Source organism: Athene noctua, chromosome 11, assembly GCF_965140245.1.
Source record: "Athene noctua chromosome 11, bAthNoc1.hap1.1, whole genome shotgun sequence".
NCBI classification, from domain to species: domain Eukaryota; kingdom Metazoa; phylum Chordata; class Aves; order Strigiformes; family Strigidae; genus Athene; species Athene noctua.
In genome coordinates, this window is record NC_134047.1 from 25,448,405 (window position 1) to 25,459,495 (window position 11,091).

At 57.2% G+C, this 11,091-nt stretch overlaps 1 long non-coding RNA gene across 1 annotated transcript; it reads left to right on the plus strand.

Moving 5' to 3' along the window:
* Positions 1-3,887: 3,887 nt before the first annotated feature.
* Positions 3,888-6,079, plus strand: LOC141964690 (uncharacterized). Its single transcript, XR_012634371.1, has 3 exons — positions 3,888-3,997; positions 4,346-4,493; positions 5,907-6,079. It is a non-coding gene; the product is annotated as an uncharacterized LOC141964690 (long non-coding RNA).
* The last annotated feature ends 5,012 nt before the right edge of the window (positions 6,080-11,091 follow it).

Sequence of the window (11,091 nt, forward strand, 5' to 3'; positions counted from 1 at the left end):
CCCCCTGCCCCGGCCTGAGCCGCCTCAGACCCCATTTTCTCACCTGGTGGTGCCCGGCGGCCTGGGGGCTTAAAGCATAGAGGGAGAGGGGACAGGGGTACGGCAGGGCAGGGGGAGATTTAGGGGGACAGGCAGCACGGGTGGGCCTCAGCCGCCAGCCCCTTGCAACCAGCTGCTCCGCAGTGACGCGGCAGCTTCTCCCAAGCGATGAGGAACCCCCCTCGGGAAGTTCTGCTTCCCCAGCCCCCAGAACCTCTTGGGAAAGGGCCGCTGCTGCCGATTCACCTGCCTTCAGGGCAGACAGCGCCCAGCACTCTCGATAGTGCTTGGCTGGCGCCTTGTGTGGGGCGGCGGCCCTGTTAGCGGGGTGCGGGTCAGGGTGCCCCTGTAGCGGAGAGGAGGGGCCTCGTGGGCCTTTGGGACCGGGGCTGCCCTGTAAGTCGGGGCCTGGCCCGTGCCCTGCAGTCCCGGGCACTTTGCAGTCCCGGGCACTTTGCAGTCCCGGCAGCGGCTCGAGTCCCCTGTAAGCAGGGGCGCAGCCTCGGTGGCCGCCGTTTTGCATGCCCAGCTCCATTTGCCCAGAGTGCCCGACTCCGAGCCCAGCTCCAGCGCCGGCCGCGACTCCACGTGTGGCAGCACCGGAGCACCGATTGGGTAAGAAAAGCCGATCTGTGAGGTTTCTTTGGGGGGGCGGGGGTATTGGGCTGTGTGAGGGCGGCCGGTGTTCAGGTGGTGCTGTGGCCAGCTCTCACCCAGGACCGTCGTCGCTCTCAGACCTGATGGCATTCTCCTGCTCTTGCAGCAGTTGGTCGTGGAGAAGAAGGGAGAGACATCCACCGCGTGCAGAAGGACCTGCGAGGCAAGAGCGAGCGGGAGGAGTAGCGGCAGCGGTCCGGCAAAGAGGCGAGAGAAAGCCCTCCTGGGCAGGGGATCTCCCTGTCACCTGGGCTGTGGTCGCCTCCAGCGTCCCTGCCCCTTTGGGGATGTTTTCTTTGCCTCGTGAGCAAGTACTCAATCAGATGCTTTCTCCAACTGCGTGTTCCCCATTTAGCTCCTTTTCTGCCCAACTCGGCTTTAACCGCTGCCTGCCACATGGCAGCGCGTGGGATTTTAACCTTTGGCAGCCGCTGGAATGTTTGCGGCGTGTGTTGGTCCTGGCTGCTTGCAAGGGGACTCTCGGGGTGAAGCGCTAAGGCTTGGACAATAGGGCCAAGCCAGAGTTGACTTGTAGACGAGTCCTGTGTATTTTGTAACTGTTAACCATTGTGCTAACAGGTATTTTACTAAGTGATAACCAACCACCTATTCCGCTGTAAAAAGTGGAAGTATCGAAGCCTGAACAACAGGCCCTGAGCCGAAGCTGCTCACTCAGTATGTCATCGTTAGTGAAAGAGGTGTGGAAGACGTGGCTCTCTTGAATGTACATTTATCTTTCTTTGTGTGGGGATAAAATAACCGGGTCGTGGAGACCGTAGTCTGGCCCTGTGGCCTGACGTGAGCCCTTGCACCTAGTCTGCCTGGGTAAGCAGAGGAGCTCCCTTAGCTTCTCCCCTGAGCCCTGGCCAGGCTCCGGGGGAATCTAATGTGAGATTGAAACCAGATATTTCCGCTCCAAACCAAGGTGCCAGCTCTTCTGGCTTGCCGATTTTGGGGTATAGAAGGGTGGACCCGCTCACAGCGACTTTGGAGGCCTCACCTACGGGTGGACGCACCGCGTAGGGTTTCCCACTTGCCGGGAAAGGCTCTGCAAACCCTCGCTGTAACCGGGGCTGCCTGCGGGTCTGGGTGATGGCAACGGGTGCAGGTGCTGAGGGATCTTTTTTAATCGCTGTTCCCTCTCTCTCAGGCAGTCAGGATTTGATGCATTACCCTGTATTTTCCTGTCTGTGTGAGTGCACTATTCCGTCTTTTCTTACTGTGTGTTTTCCGTATTCTTCTGTTATTATTTAGCTATTTGTAATAAAATACGCCTGCTCCTTTCACTCCGGTGTCTGAGTTGAATTGATATCCCTAATCAGCATAACGGGGATATGAGGTGGCGCTTTCCAGAGCCGAGGTCGGTGTCGGTTTGGCTTTGGGCTGAGCTGTAGCCGCCGCGGCGCTAGTTCCTGGCAAGGGGACGGACGGGGGAGCTGTCGGGGCCAGAGCTGCCGTAAATATAATCAGACAGCTTGCTCGGGTTCTCCAGCTCCTAGCGTACGCTCCAGAAGAGCGGCTGAATGCGGGCAGAAATGTTCCTGGATTTATCTGGGTTTTTTTTTTAAAAAAAAACTATTTCTGCTATCACCAGGATTTGAAAAACTAAATTGGATAAATGTGAGTTTAGGAAAAATATCTAACAATACGTGTGCTTTTAATAGTTACTGTACTGGTCTCCCAGGGACCGAAGTTACGCTGTTTCGTCCTTAAAACAACTCTGCGCTCCCGTGTCGCGTTGTCACAGGCTTTCCTCCCCCTTCCACCCGTCCAAAGAGCCCTGAGGCTGCTCTGACCGACACTTCGGTCACCCCGCTGAGTTCTGGGTCACAAGGCGAGACTGCGCTGCCCTGCGCTGCGGCCGTGCCGGAGCTCCTCCCTCTCCGGGGGGTTATAAGATTTGGCAGCGTTGGTTCCGTCGGCCCGCGCACCGGAGCGGTCTCGCCCAGCGGCTGCTCCCGCTGCCCGGGGAAGGTTCCCCCGGCGGGGAGAGGCGACCTGCGGCGTGCGGCTGCGCCGGGCGGCCCCCGGAGTGCGCGTGCGCGGCGGCGGCCCCGCGACCGGAGGACCGGCGGCCCATAGAGCGCGAGCTCGGAGGAGCGACGGGCATCTCCGGCGTTTATTAACGGTGCTGGTCGCTATAGTTACCGGGGGGGGGGGGAGCGTGGGCCGGGCCGGAGGGGCCGCAGGGGCGGGCAGGGAGGCTGCAGGCAGCGACCCCTCCCTGTCCGGGGCCGGTGCTGGAGGAGGAGCCGGTGCGAGCCGAGGCAGGAGCGGGGCCGGGCGGCTGCGGGGAAAGGTGCGGCGGGACCGGGGGCGGAGGCCGCTCCGCGTCGGGGCCGGGCGGCGGCGGCGCTGCCCGGAGCCGCGCGGGGCTGCGCTCGGCCGGGCTTCCGGGTGCGCGGGCGGCGCGGCGGGAGCCGTAGTCACGTGCAGGGGGCTTCCGGTCGGCCATGTTGGCTCCCCGGGGCACGCCGGGAGCTGCAGTTTCTGCGCTCTCGGTTCCCCGCAGCCGCGGCGCTGGCGGGCGCGCGCGGCACGGCACAGCCCTCGGTACCGGCGCGGCCCGAGGGGCGGTTTTGTGGCGGTTTCCCGCGGGCTGCCCGCGGCTCCCCGAGACGCGGTGTGCCCCCGGCCCGGGGGTGCGCATGCGCGGCGGCGGCGTCTCCCGGGAGTGCGCGTGCGCGGCGGAGGTGAGTGTTGGGGCTGCGGCCGGTCCGGTCCGCGGCAATAAGGGTCCCTGCCGCCTCCGTGCCCCCTCCCGAGGCCGCGCTGGGGCCGCGCGTGTCCGTTCCTGCCCCGGGGATGCCGCCGGCTGCGCCCAGCTCGGGCTGGCGTGGGGTGTCTCTGCCCGGCCTGGCGCTTCTCACGGCTCGGGGGCCAGAAGGGACGGGCGGAGCCGAGCCTTCCCGGCCGTGGGCAGCGGGGCGGGAGCCGCCGCGGCTGGAGCTGGAGGGGCCGGAGAAAGGGAAGGAAGGAGAACGTCAAGGGCATGTGGGCAGCAGCCGCCTCGCCCTGCAGGGGGAGAGCGCCTGCCTCTCCGGGTGAGCGAGGAGCCCTCTGCACAGTCCGCAGCGGGCCGGACCCAGGCGCGGAACGGCCGCGGAGCGAGCGAGCGAGCGAGGCTGCGTGTGTCGGAAGCCACGTCTTGTAAGAGCCGAGAGACACCTGCGTATTCTTTTAGGGGGAGGTCAGCCGGGCGAGTGGAGTTTCAGAAGAAGAGGAGGGGCAGGAGGAAGGAAGGAGAAAGAAGCATCTGACCTGTCCAGTTCTCCCGGCAGTGCCGGGAGCGAGAGCCGCGGTGAGTCCCGGGCCCTCGGGGCCCTGTCGCCCCCCTTGTATGTCCCAGTCCCTTCCCGCCCTTCTCTTTCCCATGCTGTGATTTTTTTTTTCTTCTTCTCTATATCTTTTCTTTCTTTTCTTCTGCCTTGCTCCCCCTTCCTCTCTCACTTTCTCTCTCTTGTCTTGCTGCTCCCTTTTCTTTTTCTGTCTGCACTTCTGACTGCTTGTTCTGTACCTTTTGCATCACTCCTCAGTCCATTTCTCTCTCGATCCTTCCGTTCTGCTCCTCACTTCTCGGTTTCTCTCTCTTTGCTCTGTCCTACTCCTGCACGTAGTGTGTGATTGAATGAGGTTCTGTGTCTAGCAGGCCTCATCTCGTAAGAGCTGTGAGACACCTACATCTTCTCATAAGTGGAGGACAGCCAGGCACCTGGAGCTGTAGAAGAGGAAGGGAGAAGGCAAACAGAAGGAGGAGTCTGACCTGTCAAATTCTCCTGGCAGCGCGGAGAACTGCAGTAAGTCCCGAGCTCTTGGGCCCCTCTCATCCCTCTTGTGTGGCCTGGTCCCTCCCTGTCTTTCTCCTAGACTCCTCTCTTTCTGGTGCTGCTCAACCTTTTTTGCTCACCTGTATCTTCCGTCTTGCTTGGAGCATCTCCCTGTCCCCATCTTGTAGGTCTTCCCTTTCTCTGCCCTGTACCCTGCCGCTCTTGTTGCCTTTCTCCATCCCTCTCTGTCCAGCTCCCTGTTCCTATTGATGCCCCTTTCTTCTTCCTGCACCCGCTGCTATTCCCTGCGATCTCCATCTCTCTCTTTCCTGCTCCCTGTCCCCCGTTTTTCATTCCTACCTCCGTCCCTCATAGCCTGTCTGGCCTTTTTCCTCGGTGTCTTTCTCTCTGGCTGACTCCCTTCTGCTGTTTTTCATTTCCTCCCTATCCATCTTGTTGCCCATCGCTCTTTTGTCTTCTCTCTCTCCATGTGTCGCTGTCTGTCTTCCAGTCACTGTTCTTTAATTCCTCCCTCTTCCCTGTAGCTTGCTGCTATTTTTTTTTTCCCTGTTCTCCATCATGCTCTGTCGGGTGCCCTGTCCCTGTTTATCAATTCCTCCCTCTGCCCTGCGGTCTGTCTCTTTTCACCATTTAATTTTTGCCTCGCTCTCTCTCTGTCTGGCTCCTTGTGCCGGGTTTGCGAATTCCTTCCTCTGTGCCCCGTACCCCCTGTGATCTTTGCTGCTTTGTGGCCTGTTTCTGGCTGGCGCTCTGTTACTATTCAGTAATTCCTCTCTTGATGCCTTGTAGTCTGTTGCTTTTGTCTTTTCTCCATCTCTGTGTCTCTGTTTCCCCTGTTTTAGAATACACCCCCCCACCCCCACCCCCCTTCTTTCTGTATGCATCAGGATTAGTTTTTGGCTCCAGGTCTCTTTTTTTCTGTGTCTCTGTCCCTGTTTCCTAATTCTTCCTTCTCTGCCCTGTCACATGTAGCGATGTGATTTGTTTTGTGTTCCTTCCCATGGTTTGCTGTCCTGACTCCCCATCGCTGTTGCTTTTTCCTCCCTCTGTGCCCTGTTCTCTGGAGCTTTTTGGTCTTTCTTCCATCTTGCTTGGTCTAGCTCCCTGCTCCCCCCCTTTTTTTTTTTTCCCCTCCATGTCTGTTGTGCCACCCATCCCAGCTTTTTTTTTTTCTGCATCTCTATGCTGCTCCTCGTCCTTCTTTGTTGGTTTCTGTCCTGCTCCTCCTCCTTCTTTCTGCTGCCTGTTTTCTTCTCTCCCTGCTGCTTTTTTTTCTGCATATCCACGTTGGGTTCCCTGTCCCCATCCTCTCACCGCCCCATCGCTCATCTCTTGTTTTCTCTCTACCCCCGTACTAGTCAGCTAGCTGCCACCTTTCTTCTGTCTTCTTGTGTCCTGCATCTTGCTCCTCATGTTTGGCAGTTTCCAGCTCTGCCCTGCAGCTTGTTGCTCCAGGAACCGACTGACTGTTCCCGGCTGGACTGAGGAGCGTGGCTCCGGGAACAAGCGCCAAGGTGTGCCAGGGGCAGGGGCAGCATTAGGGGCCCTGAGCCCCGGAGCAGACTCACTCCCTTCTGGGACTTGTTCTGTGTGTGACTGAATAAACACTTGCTGGCTGCCGGCTGCCTTTTGTGCTTCCTTTGCCCCAGGTGAGGGGCTGGGAGGTGTGATGATGCTCTGTGGGGGTGGGTGATGGCCTCCAGCTGTGGGCTGGGGCTGGAGGGGCCCCAGGTGTGGGCAGTGAGGCTGATGGCAGCGGCCCCTCCCTGTAAAGGGCTTGCTCCGGGTGGAGGGGCGGGTGCTGCTGTTAAGAGCAAGGCAGCCGTCGGAGGGGTCGGTGTCAAGCAAGGGAGGAGCAGAGCAGTCGCTGAGCATTGCTGGGCCCCGGCTGCACCGAGGGAGAAGGTGAGTGGAGCCGTGCCATCAGCTGGCAGCTCCTGGGGAGGATGGCGGTGCCTGCAGGGTGGCAGTGTTGGAGGTGGTGGCAGGGGCTGCCCCGAGCCGGTGGTGAGGCTTCTGGGTGCACTGGTGGGGGTTCGGAGGGGTGAGCAACGGTGTTGCTGCAGGGTCAGAAAGCAGAGAAAACTGCCTCTCGCAACCCAGCGGGAGCTGTGGTCCTGGCGTGTGGGGTTTCTGGCCAGCCGCGTTGGTTCCCTGGGTCACGCTGGGATGCGGGGTCTTACAGCGCTTGGCGTGCAGGCAGCCGTGCCGCGTTGGCCAGCGCGTGCCAGGAGCTGTAGGTTCTGCAGACTCGGCTGCCAGGCAGCTGCACCGCTCGTGGGCGCCCGTAGCGCGGCGCAGTCCTCGCTACCGCCGCGGCCCCTGTGACGCAGCACGAGGGATAGTTTTGTTGCCGCTTTCACGTGGATTCCCGGGGGCTTCCAGCTGCTCCCCACCAAGCGTCGTGCCCGTTCCTCGAGAGCGTGTGCGCAGTGACGTGCCGCTTGGCCGCCGCTCGCGCAGGGGGTGGCGCTCGCCTGCGCTCACCGCCACTGCCTGGCAAACGCCACACGGTGCTGTCGGTGGGCGACACAGAGGTGGCCCCGTGCCCCACGCTGCCACCCGCCAGCAACGTCAGTGCGATGCTCCGATGCCCGTGGGGGGGTGCGGCCACGCTCGGTGCCCCCTCCTGGTAAGGAAATGCCGCCGCCGCCCCACGTCACGCTGCCGGCGGGCGCTCGGTGCGCAAAGGGCAGGACTGCAGCGCCGGCCCTGCACAGGTGTGCGGCACCGCCAGAGCCGCCTTCCTGCTGCCGCAGCGTGAGGCTTGCTGGGCGTGATTCCTGGTGGTGGGCGAGGGCCGAGGCCGCCGGTGAGGCCGGCCCGCCCCTTTGGCAGGTGTGGGGGCCCCTCCTGCCCGCTGGCCACACGGCAGCGGTGGGGCAGGAAGCTTCACACCGCCTGCTGTGTCAGGCCTCGGCTCTCCTGGAGGTGATCCGGGCCGGGGGAACCCCAGGGAGTTACCCGAGGGCTGGGACAAAGGCAGAGGGGAAGAAGATGGGTGTCCCCCGGGGGTTGGTGCCGGGTGCCTCCCCAGCTTGCCAGAGCTCCCCTTGAGCTGGCACTGGCCTCGCCCGCACCGTGTCCTGGCCCCAGGTCTCGCACCTCACCCTGAAGCCCGTCCCGTAGCCCCAGGTCACCCCCGAGCCCCGCGGGGATGGCGGCAAGCCGGCCCTTGGCGCCTCCGCAGGAGCCCCTCTGGAAGGGGGGCTCCGGCCAGGGGCGATCTACGGTAATAACGGCAGTCGCTTCACCTTCTCCCAGAGGCCTCACCGGGGCCGTGTTGGAGAACGGCTTGCAGAGAGCAAGGCCGTGGGTCTCTGCAGGAGCTGATTGCAGCCATCTGAGGTAAACAAAGGAAACAACCCAGGGTACAGTTATGCTTACAACGGACTGTTATGTTAACAAAGAGAGAAACTGAGGTACACCGTGGCCTTGAGTGTGATGGTGAACAACCTTGGGAAAAAAAGGCAGGCCAGAAGAGGAAAGATGTTGGGACATATCTGAAATGTCACAAGTGGCTGGGATATTATAATGTAGCCTTTTACATGTATCCAATAGATTTGTGAGTAGTGTGCATGATTATTGTAGAGTGCTTAATGTAAGGGGTGATTTTTTTCAGTAAAGCTGAAGCTTGCTCTATCATTCACATTGAATCGGCCGCTTGCTTCCTCCAACCGCCACAAGTGGCGCACCGAACAGGGTTACCCGAACTCTGCTTTTCCACCTAACGGAACCGAGGAAGCGGCGGGATGGACTCGGAGTAGGAAGGCAACGCTGCCACCTCCTCTGCGCCAGGTGCAGGCGTTCACTCCGAGAAGGGCTACCCCGGAAAGGCTGCAATAGGGGACTTACCCAGGAAAGGCCAAGGAATTAAGGAACCTGGTCATTGGCTACTTGATCGGATGTGGAAGAAGATCGTCAAGGTACACGATCCAGCATTTTAAGGAATTTAAGGAATTTTCGCCCAGGCAGGAATACTTTCAACGAGAGGTAGTCCTAAAACTTTTTGCTTTTTAGAAAAGCGGGGAGTAAGTCCGATAAAAGACTTAGCTGTGCTGATTGGTCTGGGCAAGGCTAGGGGACACTTTAAAGAGCCAAATTTATCACTTAAAGAATCAGAATGGTGTGATAATCTTTTAGACCCTGATGCTGTAAATCCTGAAAAAGAATCTGAACTGTCTGGCTTGTGTCCTCCCTTAACTGAGGACGATGGACATGGCAAGAAAAATTCTTACTCCTGTAAGCTATGAGCCGGCTCATCAGCCACGTTGGGAAAAACGGCTTTTTTCTGTTTTTTAAAGATTTAGAGAAAAGCATTAATAAGAACGGGCTGCAAAAACTCAGACTGCAACAGCTGTACTGGAGGCGACGGCTCAGGGATATCGATTGGCCCCATAAAAATTGGCGAGCACTTTTAAGAAAAAAACGGCATTCACGCTGGCACAGCACTCTACCTGGAAAACCGAGTGTGTAGATCTCTATGCTTAACGTTCGGAGCTGGCGGCGGCGGCCCGGGGCCTCCCCGACCCCCCCACCGCGGAGCGGCCACCTGCGGCTGAGCCGGCACTGCGCGCTCGGCACCCCCCGCCAAAAGCGGCAGGGGGATGCGGCACAGGCTGGAGATGTTCTTAATGGAGTCCTCGTATTGGTAATATCTGTCACTTTCTGTTGTGAGTGATGAGTGTCAGGAGCTCCTCTGTGAATGTGTGAGTGTGTGTGTGTGTGAGTGTGCCGCGGCCGCTGCAGCCGCGGAGTTCTCCGGCCAGGGAAGCGGCCGGCCAGGAACTGCAGGGTCCTAGTGCCCGCCCGCTGGGGCATCGGTGCGGCGGTTGGTTTGGGCTCAGTGCTCTCAGTGTCACAGGTGAAATACCTCCTCTAGCAGGAGGCAGTCATTCTGTGTTGATTGTTGTTTTGAATTTAGGCGCATACTCTGCGGGGAGAGTGCACCTCTGAACCATCTGCCTAATGGAAATATTGTTAAAAAATCATCTGCAACCTTACAGGGGTTGTTTGTTTTACCAGGGGTTGTAGATGCTGATTATGAAGAGAAAATAAAAATTATGGTCTGTACCCCTGTGTTCTGTAACAAAAGGGTCAAAAATTGTTCAGCTTGCTTCTTTTGCTGCGGCTCCCCCTAACAGTATACCAAGAAGCCGCAATGACTCAGGATTTAGATCAGCAGATACCCCTTAAATATTTTTGGACTAAAACAGTAACACAAGGTTAACTGCTGGTAAAATGTACTCTCGCTAAAACTGAAAAATCTGTTGGGCTAACAGGCATTTTAGATACTAGTGCAGATGTAACCATAATATCTGTGAGCAGATTGGCTGTTAGCTCTGGTAACTCAAATGCTTTTCAGGGTTGGTGTCATGCTGTAACAATTTAAAGCAAGGATCTCATTCATGTAAGAGGCCCAGAAAATTGGGTAGCAAATATTCATCCATTTATATTGGAAAACCCCTATTGCATTTTGGGGTCATAACTGTATGACTCAGTGAGGAACTCAGATTGGATCAAATCTGTCTTAATCACCACTGTAGCACAACCCACCCTGAAACCCACCCTGACACTCACCTTGTAAACCGAATCACCTGTGTGTATTGTCCTGCAACAACTTAAAACTGTTATTAAGACTTTAAAAGATTTACTGAAACTGTTAGGAACCATGAATTGCTTACAGCCATTGTGGGCCTAACTGATGTTGATCTGCATAGCTTGTTTGATATTTTACGAAAAGATCCTTCACTGACATCACCCAAAGTACTTACAGAGAAAGCAAAACAAGATCTTCCCCGTATAGCTAACAACCATCGCAAGCATACTTCATTCCCCCACAGGGCAAACCATGGTAGAAAGAGCGCACCAGACCTTGAAAGTGCGTTTGCAAAAACAAAAGGGGGGAGAGATCTTGGCTCCAGGTCAACCGTTTGCTCTGCTGTAAAACGCATGCATTTTTTCCACCAGAATGCCAGAACAACACAAAACCGGTTTTCTTTATCAAGGCATCCAGCTAAAAACATCACTGCAACTTGCCCTGAATACCAGAAAGACTCCATCTCTTCAAACCTTTTAAACATCTCCCCTGTGTTACAGGTGTCACCAGTATTGTGTCGTCTTTCATCACAGATACCAGATCGACAAGAAGTCCACAGCAAAGCTCAAGTGTTAACAAAGACTTAGAAAGTAGTAACTGGGAAAGACAATTTTTTTTTTAATAACCTGGGGAAGAGGTTATGCTTGTGTCTCCACAGGTCTCAGTCTCTAGTGGTCACCGGCAAGGTGTGTGCAACCACACCTGAGGCGTGAGAGGCAGCCAGCACTCAGGATCCAGCTGTGGGTGCTGTGAGTGCCCCTGTGCGGACAGTCTGCGGTCTCTTCGACTGATGTTTTAAGCAGAATGTCTGAGTAATGTTTGCTACTGCAACAGGACAAACTACACTACAGTTGCCAATTCTTTTAAGAGAAAATGCTAACAGTAACTGCAACTCCTTAATGAAATATATAGGCTTACTAGTCACTTGTGCAAGATGTACTTTAGATAAAATATAGTTATTAATAAGGATAAGATGCTGTAAGAATGTACGTATTCCACTTTCTTTGT